Below are 12,269 nucleotides of genomic sequence, written 5' to 3'. Positions count from 1 at the left end.
GTAATCCATTGGTCTTCATTGAAAAGTTTAACACACAAATTGCAACTCTACTCAGGTGGAGTCTTTTGTTTCAATCATCTAACGTCAAAATGATCCACACTGCTGGAAAAGATATTGCAATTGCATGGACCTGAGTGTAAAATTTTGAAATAAGTTAAAGGTCTAATAAATGATACAATTTAAGAATGTTGTGTAAGAGGGAATGCAAAGATGAATGGATTGTGTTTGATTGTTTGTGTGTTGTATATTTAGTGACAAAACATACTTTTGAAATGACTTTTTTTCCTTCAAAGATTGGAGGCATTTAAAGACTTTATCCTTCTATTTTTCTATAGACAGTTGACTGAAATGGAAAAAAAGAGACTGTTTTAAAAATAAAGAATTGTGGAAGGAATTGGTGCACTGCTGTCTTTTCAACCTGACAGTGAAGTTTAGTAGCTGATGAACTAGAAATGGAGAATGTTTACAAAATGAGATTCAGCAGGAACAAGTAGCAGTGGACTGATGATTACTGGTCAATGGCAAAGGGCTTCTCCTTAACAATGATTCTGTGATTGGCTCCCACTTAGCTTGTGAATATGAAAGAGATAGACAGAAGCCTTGAGATTTCCAGAAAGGAAGGTGCGGCCTTTGACACTGCAGTATGAAAACACTTAAAGCCCGAAGAAAGCTGACTTATTTTCTCTCAACAGTTACTGTAAACCAACAAAGTCAAGGAATTCATAAATTGCGAACCAGTAGATTTGTGCATCCTGTAGGCAATTAAAGTACCTGGAGAAGAGTGAGATTGCCTAACAGTAAGTCCTGACAAGCCAAAAAATGACATCTCAACAGAGACTATTGAATTGCCTTGCAATTGCCCCCATCCTTAATGTCATCTTTTTTTTCTGTCCATGTCTGACTTTATACATTTAGAAAAATTTTATCAGGGGTTAAAGTTCATAGTTATTTACCTTTAGCTGAAATCCACTTACTTGTATTATGCTTGTTGTGTACAGAAACCTCGTCCATGCTTTCTGTCAACGTTTGCATAAAAAGGCAGGTAAATTATGGATAAAAACATAAAGTGCGAGAGAAACTCAGCAAGTCTGGCGGCCTCTGCGGTGAGAGACACAGACTTTATGTTCAGTCTGTGGAAACATAGAAAATAGGCATAAGAGTAGTTTGTTCGGCTTTTTGAGTTGGCTCCTCCACTCAGTTTGATCGCGGCTCATATTCTAACTCTGTACCCTGTTCCTGCTTCCTTTCTGAACCCTTTGCTTCCTTTGCCTCCTTGAAAACATTCAATGTTTTGAGCTCAACCGCTTCCTGTGGCAGAGAATTTCACAGGCTCACCACTGTCTGGATGAAGAATTTTGTCCTTATCTCAACCCATGACCCTGGCTCTGGACTTGCTATTCAGCCAGAGCAACCAGAATCCAGTTTTCTTTCGACGAGTTGAAAAATGTGTTTTCATGCTGTGGAGAGTGAAGAGAAAGAGTGAGGAGAACAGATTGGGAAGGTGCCCAGAGCAAAAGACTGAGGCAGTGATAATTGCAAAGGAGAGATGGATAAGTAAAATAGATGTTAATGTGAGCTGTAAAAATGGTTTTCTGTTCTGCTGAGATCAAAATTAACAAAGCATACACAAAACACGGCCAGAGAAGGATGAGAATCTAAAAATAATGTAATACAGAGGTCACACTCTGAAGCTATGGAATTCAATATTGAGTCCGAGTGCTTTAAAGTGGAGAACCACGCCCCTTTTGTCTGACCCGCCCACCATACGGCATGGCCCCGCCTCTTCTGTCGTTTCCGACCCCACAGTCTGACTCCGCCCCCTCATTCTGACGCCGCGCTTCAGTACAACCCCGCCCCTATCTCTGACCAAGCCTGTCACTCTAGTCCCGTCTATTCGCGCAGAAAACCGTCACCTTGGCCCCGCCCTTCCTGTTGACCCCACCCCCTCACACTGATCCCGCCCCCTCCGACGGAAGATGTTTCACCGGTAGCCCCGCCCCCTGACCCTGCTTCCCTCCACCTGACCCGCACGCGGTACCCAGACACGCCTCCTCAATCTGACCCCGCCCCCTTCACATGAACACGCCCCCAACAGCCTGTCCCCGCCCTGCCACCTTTCCCCGCCCCCACCTGACCCCGCCTACCCCGGTGATTGCGCGCAGGCGCAGTGTTTCTCGCTCAGACAGATTGAGCTGCGCCCGGACATGTTGTTGTTGATGTTGGGTTCGGGCTGCGATCGCCAGCGGCGGCCGACAGGCACCGCGATCCTTTGAGTCTCTCTGTCCCCGACGGTCGGCCATGTGTCCATGGAGCCGGTGGTGCGGCTGAGGCAGGGTTAGGGGAGAAGCCGGACGCCCCAACCACCGGCCGCCACCCCCCCCCCCCCCCCTCCACAACACCGGCCGAGGCGGACAGGATGGCAGCAGCGGCCTGAGCCGAGTATGCAGCGGACACGGCTCAGCTCCGGCTCCACCGCGCGGCCACTGCATCGGAATCGGGATCCGGATCGGCTCCGGCACCGCCGCACCGCTACCCCCTGCTTCCTCCCCGTCAAGGTAAGAGCCGCTCCCGGAGGACTGGGGGCACCTGTGCTGCGGGCTGTCCTCAAAAACCCCCGAGCTCTTCACTTCAAAACTTTAGCTCAGGCTCATTGGCTACGTGAGGCTTCACATTTCTCAGGATATAGTCCCCAGGACACTTCACCTGATTCCCACTACAGTGTACCTGATCCCCGATCCACATTGATCCCCGATCCTAACACTACACTGTACCTGATCCCCGATCCCCATTACACTGTACCTGATCCCCGATCCCCACTGCACTTCACCTGATCCCCGATCCCCACTACACTGTACCTGATCCCCGATCCCCACTACACTGTACCTGATCCCCGATCCCCACTACACTTCACCTGATCCCCGATCCGTACTGCACTTCATCTGATCCTCGATCCCCGCTACACTGCACCTGATCCCCGATCCCCACTACACTGTACCTGATCCCCGATTCCCACTACACTGTACCTGATCCCCGATCCACACTGATCCCCGATCCCCACTACACTGTACCTGATCCTCAATCCCCATTACACTGTGCCTGATCCCCGATCCTAACACTACACTGTACCTGATCCCCGATCCCCATTACACCGCGCCTGATCCCCGATCCCCACTACACTGCACCTGATCCCCAATCCTAACACTACACTATACCTGATCCCCGATACCCACTACACTATACCTGATCCCCGATCCCCACTACACTGCACCTGATCCCCAATCCTAACACGACACTATACCTGATCCCCGATACCCACTACACTATACCTGATCCCCGATCCCCACTACACTGTACCTGATCCCTGATCCCCACTACACTATACCTGATCCCCAATCCCCACTACACTGTACCTGATCCCCGATCCCCACTACACTGCACCTGATCCCCGATCCACATTGATCCCCGATCCTAACACTACACTGTACCTGATCCCCGATCCCTACTACACTGTACCTGATCCCTGATCCCCATTACACTGTACCTGATCCCCGATCCCCACTACACTGCACCTGATCCCCGATCCCCACTACACTGTACCTGATCCCCAATCCCCACTACACTGTACCTGATCCCCAATCCCCACTACACTGCACCTGATCCCCAATCCTAACACTACACTATACCTGATCCCCGATCCCCACTGTGGGCGGCACGGTGGCACAGTGGTTAGCAATTCCCGCCTCAGGCGACTGACTGTGTGGAGTTTGCACATTCTCCCCGTGTCTGCGTGGGTTTCCTCCGGGTGCTCCGGTTTCCTCTCACAGTCCAAAGATGTGCAGGTCAGGTGAATTGGCCATGCTAAATTGCCCGTAGTGCTAGGTAAGGGGTAGATGTAGGGGTATGGGTGGGTTGCGCTTCGGCGGAGAGGTGTGGACTTGTTGGGCCGAAGGGCCTGTTTCCACACTGTAAGTAATCTAATCTAATCTAATCTACAGTGTACCTGATCCCCAATCTACACTACACTGCACCTGATCCCCGATCCTAACACTACACTGTACCTGATCCCCGATTCCCATTACACTGCACCTGATCCCCGATCCCCACTACACTGTACCTGATCCTGATCCCCACTATACTGCACCTGATCCCTGATCCCAACTGCACTGCACCTGATCCCCGATCCCCATTACAGTGTACCTGATCCCCGATCCCCACTACACTGCACTGATCCCTGAGCCTAACACTACACTGTACCTGATCCCCGATCCCCATTACACTGCACCTGATCCCCGATTCCCACTACACTGCACCTGATCCCCGGTCCCCACTACAGTGTACCTGATCCCCGATTCCCACTACACTGTACCTGATCTACGATCCCCGATCCCCACTACAGTGTACCTGATCCCTGATTCCCACTACACTTCACCTGATCCCCGATCCCCACTACACTGCACCTGATCCCTGATCCCCGATCCCCACTACAGTGTACCTGATCCCCGATTCCCACTACACTGTACCTGATCCCCGATCCCCACTACAGTGTTCCTGATCCCTGATCCCCACTACACTGTACCTGATCCCCGATCCCTACTACACTTCACCTGATCCCCGATCCCCACTACACTGCACCTGATCCCCACCACACTGTACCTGATCCCCGATTCCCACTACACTTCACCTGATCCCTGATCCCCGATCCCCACTACAGTGTACCTGATCCCCGATCCCCACTATACTGTACCTGATCCCCGATCGCCATTACACTTCACCTGCTCCCTGATCCCCGATCCCCACTACAGTGTATCTGATCCCCGATCCCCACTACACTTCACCTGATCCCCGATCCCCACTACACTGTATCTGATCCCCGATCCCCACTACACTTCACCTGATCCCCGATCCCCACTACACAGTACCTGACCCCCGATCCCCACTACACTTCACCTGATCCCCGATTCCCCAAAACAGTGTGCCTGATCCCCGATTCCCATTACACTGCACCTGATCCCGGAACCCCACTACACTGCACCTGATCCCTGATCCCCACTACACTATACCTGATCCCCAATCCCCACTACACTGTACCTGATCACCGATCCCCACTACACTGCACCTGATCCCCGATCCTCACTACACTGTATCTGATCCCCGATCCCCACTACACTTCACCTGATCCCCGATCCCCACGACACTGCACCTGATCCCCGATCCACACTACACTTCACCTGATCCCCGATCCCCATTACACTGCACCTGATCCCCGATCCCCACTGCACTGTACCTGACCCCCGATCCCCACTACACTGCACCTGATCCCCGATCCCCACTACAGTGTGCCTGATCCCCGATTCCCATTACACTGCACCTGATCCCGGAACCCCACTAAACTTCACCTGATCCCCGATCCCCACTACACTATACCTAATCCCCGATCCCCACGACACTGCACCTGATCCCCGATCCACACTACACTTCACCTGATCCCCGATCCCCATTACACTGCACCTGATCCCCGATCCCCACTGCACTGTACCTGACCCCCGATCCCCACTACACTGCACCTGATCCCCGATCCCCACTACAGTGTGCCTGATCCCCGATTCCCATTACACTGCACCTGATCCCGGAACCCCACTAAACTTCACCTGATCCCCGATCCCCACTACACTATACCTAATCCCCGATCCCCACTACACTGTACCTGATCCCCGATCCCCATTACACTGCGCCTGATCCCCGATCCTACACTATACTGTACCTGATCCCCGATCCCCATTACACTGTACCTGATCCCCGATCCCCACTACACTGCACCTGATCCCCGATCCCCACTACACTGTACTTGATCCCGATCCACACAACACTGCACTTGATCCCCGATCCCCACTACACTGCACCTGACCCCCGATCCTAACACTGCAGTATACCTGATCCCCGATCCCCATTACACTGCACCTGATCTCTGATCCCCACTACACTGCACCTGATCCCCGATCCCCACTACACTGTACCTGATCCATGATCCGCACTACACTGCGTCTGATCCCCGATCCTAACTCTACACTGTACCTGATCCCGGATCCCCATTACACTGTACCTGATCCCCGATCCCCACTACACTGTACCTGAACTCCGGTCCTAACACTACACTGTACCTGATCCATGATCCGCACTACACTGCGCCTGATCCCCGATCCTAACACTACACTGTACCTGATCCCCGATCCCCAATCCCCATTACACTGTACCTGATCCCCAATCCCCACTACACTGCACCTGATCCCCAATCCCCAATACATTGCACCTGATCCCCAATCCCCACTATACTGTACCTGATCCCCGATCCCCACTACACTGCACCTGATCCCCAATCCTAACACTACACTGTACCTGATCCATGATCCGCACTGCACTGTACCTGAACTCCGGTCCTAACACTACACTGTACCTGATCCCCAATCCCCACTACACTGTACCTGATCCCCAATCCCCACTACACTGCACCTGATCCCCAATCCTAACACTACACTATACCTGATCCCCGATCCCCACTGTGGGCGGCACGGTGGCACAGTGGTTAGCAATTCCCACCTCAGGCTACTGACTGTGTGGAGTTTGCACGTTCGCCCCGTGTCTGCGTGGGTTTCCTCCGGGTGCTCCGGTTTCCTCTCACAGTCCAAAGATGTGCAGGTCAGGTGAATTGGCCATGCTAAGTTGCCCGTAGTGCTAGGTAAGGGGTAGATGTAGGGGTATGGGTGGGTTGTGCTTCGGCGGAGAGGTGTGGACTTGTTGGGCCGAAGGGCCTGTTTCCACACTGTAAGTAATCTAATCTAATCTAATCTAATCTAATCTAATCTAATCTAATCTCCAGTGTACCTGATCCCCAATCCCCACTACACTGCACCTGATCCCCGATCCCCACTACACTGTACCTGATCCCCCATCCCCACTACACTGCACTGATCCCTGATCCTAACACTACACTGTACCTGATCCCCGATTCCCATTACACTGCACCTGATCCCCGATCCTAACACTACACTGTACCTGATCCCCGATTCCCATTACACTGCACCTGATCCCCGATCCCCACTACACTGTACCTAATCCCCGATTCCCACTACACTGCACCTGATTCCCGGTCCCCACTACACTGTACCTGATCCCCGATCCCAACTACACTGCACCTGATCCCCGATCCCCATTACACTGCACCTGATCCCCGATTCCCATTACAGTGTACCTGATCCCCGATCCCCACTACACTGCACTGATCCCTGATCCTAACACTACACTGTACCTGATCCCCGATCCCCATTACACTGCACCTGATCCCCGATCCCCACTACACTGTACCTGATCCCCACTACACTCCACCTGATCCCCGATCCCCACTACACTGTACTTGATCCCGATCCCCACAACACTGTACTTGATCCCCGATCCCCACTACACTGCACCTGACCCCTGATCCTAACACTGTAGTGTACCTGATCCCCGATCCCCACTACACTGCACCTGATCCCCGATCCACACTACACTGCACCTGATCCACGGTCCCCACTACACTACACCTGATCCCCGGTCCCCACTACACTGCACCTGATCCCCGATCCCCACTACACTGTATTTGATCCCCGATCCCCACTACACTGCACCTGATACCTGATCCCCACTGCAGTGTACCAGATCCCCGATCCCCACTACACTGCACCTGATCCACACTACACTGTACCTGATCCCCACTGCAGTGTACCTGATCCCCGATCCCCACCACAGTGTAACTGATCTCCCATCCCCACGACAGTGTACCTGATCCCCGATTCCCACTACAGTGTACCTGCTCCCCCATCCCCACTACAGTGTACCTGATCCCTGATCCCCACTACAGTGTACCTGATCCCCGATCCCCACTACACTGCACCTGATCCCCGATCCACACTACACTGCACCTGATCCACGGTCCCCACTACACTGTACCTGATCCCTGATCCCCACTACACTTGCCCTGATCCCCGATCCCCACTACAATGCACCTGGTCCACGATCCTCACTACAGTGTACCTGATCCCCGATCCCCATTACAGTGTACCTGATCCCCGATCCCAACACCACACTGTACCTTATCCCCGATCCCCACTACACTGTACTTGATCCCTGATCCCCAACCACTACTGTGCACCTCACCGTGGGTGGCACGGTGGCACAGTGGTTAGCACTGCTGCCTCACAGTGCCAGACACCCAAGTTCAATTCCCTCCTCAGGCGACTGACTGTGTGGAGTTTGCACATTCTCCCCGTGGCTGCGTGGGTTTCTTCTGGGTGCTCTGGTTTCCTCCCACAGTCCAACAATGTGCAGGTTAGGTGAATTGGCCACGCTAAATTGCCCATAGTGTTATGTGCAGGGGTAAATGAAGGGGAATGGGTCTGGGTGGGTGCGCTTCGGCAGGCTGGTTTGGACTTGTTGGGCCCAAGGGCCTGTTTGCACACTGTAGGTAATCTAATCTAATCTAATCTGATCCCTGATTCCCACTATACTCTACCTGATCCCTGATCCCTATTACACTGTACCTGATCCCCGATCCCCACTACACTGTACCTGATCCCCGATCCCCATTACACTATACCTGATCCCCGATCCCAACACTACTCTGTACCTGATCCCTGATCCCCGCTACTCTGCACTTGATCCCCGATTCCCACTACACTCTACCTGATCCCTGATCCCCACTACACTCTACCTGATCCCCGATCCCCACTACAGTGTACCTGATCCCCGATCCCAACTGCAGTGTACCTGATCCCCGATCACTAATTCACTGTACCTGATCCCCGATCCCCATTACATTGTACCTGATCCCGGATCCCCACTATACTGTACCTGGTCCCCGATTCTGCATTACACTTCACCTGATCCCCCATCCCCACTACAGTGTACCTGATCCCTGATCCCCACTACACTGCACCTGATCCCCGATCCCCACTAAACTGTACCTGATCCCCGATCCCCACTACACTGTACCTGATCCCCTATTCCCACTACACTGTATCTGATCCCCGATCCCCATTACATTGTACCTGATCCCGGATCCCCACTATACTGTACCTGATCCCCGATCCCCACTACACTGCACTTGATCCCTGATTCCCACTACAATGCATTTGATCCCCGATCCCCACTACAGTGTACCTGATCACCGATCCCCACTGCACTGCACCTGATCCCCAATCCCAACAATACACTGTACCTGATACCCGATCCCCACTACACTGTACCTGATCCCCGATCCCCACTACACTGTATCTGATCCCCGATCCCCATTACATTGTACCTGATCCCGGATCCCCACTGTACTGTACCTGGTCCCCGATTCTGCATTACACTTCACCTGATCCCCATCCCCACTACAGTGTACCTAATCCCTGATCCCCACTACACTGCACCTGATCCCCGATCCCCACTAAACTGTACCTGATCCCCGATCCCCACTATACTGTACCTGATCCCCGATCCCCACTACAGTGTACCTGATCCCCGATCCCCACTACACTGCACCTGATCCCTGATTCCCACTACAATGCGTTTGATCCCCGATCCCCACTACAGTGTACCTGATCCCCGATCCCCACTACACTGCACCTGATCCCTGATTCCCACTACAATGCATTTGATCCCCGATCCCCACTACAGTGTACCTGATCACCGATCCCCACTGCACTGCACCTGATCCCCGGCTACCTCTACACTGTACCTAATCTCCAGTCCCCATTACAATGTGCTTGATCCCTGATCCCCCCTATACTTCGCCCAACTCTCGATCCCCACTACAGTGCAGCTGATCGCTTATTCCCTCTACACTTCACCTGATCCTCAATCCCCATGACACTATATGTGATCCCCAAACTGCACTAGCGTACCTGATCCCCACTACACTTTACCTGATCCCTGATCCCCACTACATTGTATCTGATTCCCGATCCCCATCACGGTGTACCTGATCCCTCATCCCCACTGCACTGTTGCTGATCCCTTATTCCCTCTACACTTCACCTGATCTTCAATCCCCACTACGCTCTATATGATCTCTGATCTGCACCAGTGTAACTGATCCCTAATCCCCATTACACTTCACCTGATCCTTAGTACATTATATCGGATCCCGGACTCTCACTACACTGTACCTGATTCCCTCTGCACTATACCTGATCCCTGATTCTTTCTACACTTCACCTGATCCCCACTACAGTGTACCCGATCCCCAGTCCCCACACACTGTACCTGTTTCGAGATTCCCACTACACTGTACCTGATCCCCGATTCCCTCTACACTTCACCTGATTCCCGATTCCCTCTACACTGTACCTGATCCCCATTCTCCACTTGTGTACCTGAACATCGATCCCCTCTACACTTCTCCTGATCCCTGATTCCCAGTATACTGTACCTGATCCCCCATCCTCACTACACTGTACCTGATCTCTGATATCCATCTACATTTTACCCAATCCCCACTACGCTGTACATGATTCCCGATTCTCTCTAATTGTACCTTTTCCCCAGTCACCACTTCACTGTACCTGGTCCCCGATCCTTGGTACACTGTATCTGATCCTCGATCCCCACTTGTAGGGCAGCACAGTGGCTCAGTGGTTATGCACTGCTGCCTCATAGCACCAGGGCCCCAGGTTTGATACCATCCTCGGGTGACTGTCTGTGTAGAGTTTGCACATTCTCCTCGGGTGCTCTGGTTTCCTCCCACAGTCCAAAGATGTGCAGGTCAGGTGAATTGGTCACGCTAAATTACCCAAAGTGTTAGGTGCATTTGTCAGAGGGAAATGGGTCTGGGTGGGTTACTCTTCGGAGGGTCGGTATGGACTTGTTGGGCTGAAGGGCCTGTTTCTACACTGTAGGGAATCTAATCTAATCTATACTGTACCTGATCCCCGGCTACCTCTACACTGTACCTAATCTCCAGTCCCCATTACAATGTGCTTGATCCCTGATCCCCACTATACTTTGCCCAACTCCTGATCCCCACTACAGTGCAGCCGATCGCTTATTCCCTCTACACTTCACCTGATCCTCAATCCCCATGACACTATATCTGATCCCCAATCTGCACTAGTATACCCGATCCCCACTACACTTCACCTGATCCCTGATCCCCACTACATTGTATCTGATTCCTGATCTCCACCACAGTGTACCTGATCCCTCATCCCCACTGCACTGCAGCTAATCCCTTATTCCCTCTACACTTCACCTGATCTTCAAGCCCTACTACACTCTATCTGATCTTTGATCTGCACCAGTGTAACTGATCCCTAATCCCCATTACACTTCACCTGATCCTTGGTACATTGTATCGGATCCTGGATTCTCACTACACACTACCTGATCACCCCAATCCTCACTAAACTGTATCTGATCCCCCCAATCCTCACTAAACTGTATCTGATCCACTCAATCTCATTAAATTCTACCTGATCCCCCCATCCTCATTAAACTGTACCTTATCCCCTCAATCCTCATTAAACTGTATCTGATACCTGCAATCCTCACTAACCTATATCTGATCCCTCCAATCCTCACTAAACTGTACCTGAATCTCCCCAATCCTCATTAATCTGTACCTGATCCCCCCCAATCCTCATTAAACTGTACCCGATCCCCTCCAATCCTCACTAAACTGTACCTGAATCCCCCCAATCCTCATTAAATGTACCTGATCCCCCCCATTTCTCATTAAACTGTACCTGATCCCCTCAATCCTCACTAAACTGTACCTGATCCCCCCCAATCCTCACTAAAGTGTACCTGATCCCCCCCAATCCTCACTAAACTGTATCTGAATCCCCCCAATCCTCACTAAACCGTGCCTGATCCCTCCAATCCTCACTAAACCGTGCATGATTCCCCGTCAAACCTCACTAAACTGTACCTGATCCCCCGAAATCGCCATTAAACCGTGCCTGATTTCCCCCTCAAACCTCTCTAAACTGAGCCGGTTTCCCCCCCAGTCCCCACTAAACTATGTCTGATCTGTCATCCCCGCGAAAGTCTCTCTGATCCCTATGAAACGTAACTTGACGCCCACTACTCTGTAGCTAATACCCACTTCATTGTATCTGATGCCAGCTACACTACCTGACCCCACAAAATAGTTCTCACCCCAAAGTGACACTGAACTATACCTGCTTCTTGATCTCCAATAAATTGTATCTGATCCCCAACCTCACTAAACTGTAACTGCCCCTGATCTTTGC

The 12,269-nt window shown here is 51.9% G+C and overlaps 1 protein-coding gene across 3 annotated transcripts in view; it reads left to right on the top strand.

The window, feature by feature from the left end:
• The first annotated feature begins 2,173 nt into the window (after nt 1–2,173).
• The window catches only part of hipk3a (homeodomain interacting protein kinase 3a), a 268,064-nt gene continuing 257,968 nt past the window's right edge, over nt 2,174–12,269 (top strand). For 2 of the 3 annotated variants that reach the window (XM_072592555.1, XM_072592553.1), the window contains exon 1: nt 2,175–2,555. The gene's annotated coding sequence lies outside the window, so the exon portion shown is untranslated. Of the gene's footprint in view, nt 2,556–12,269 lie in introns of all 3 variants that reach the window. The other variant, XM_072592556.1, reaches the window with a different exon arrangement.

Source organism: Chiloscyllium punctatum, chromosome 22 (genome assembly GCF_047496795.1).
Source record: "Chiloscyllium punctatum isolate Juve2018m chromosome 22, sChiPun1.3, whole genome shotgun sequence".
NCBI lineage: Eukaryota > Metazoa > Chordata > Chondrichthyes > Orectolobiformes > Hemiscylliidae > Chiloscyllium > Chiloscyllium punctatum.
This window is presented reverse-complemented; position numbering and strand designations above follow the sequence as displayed.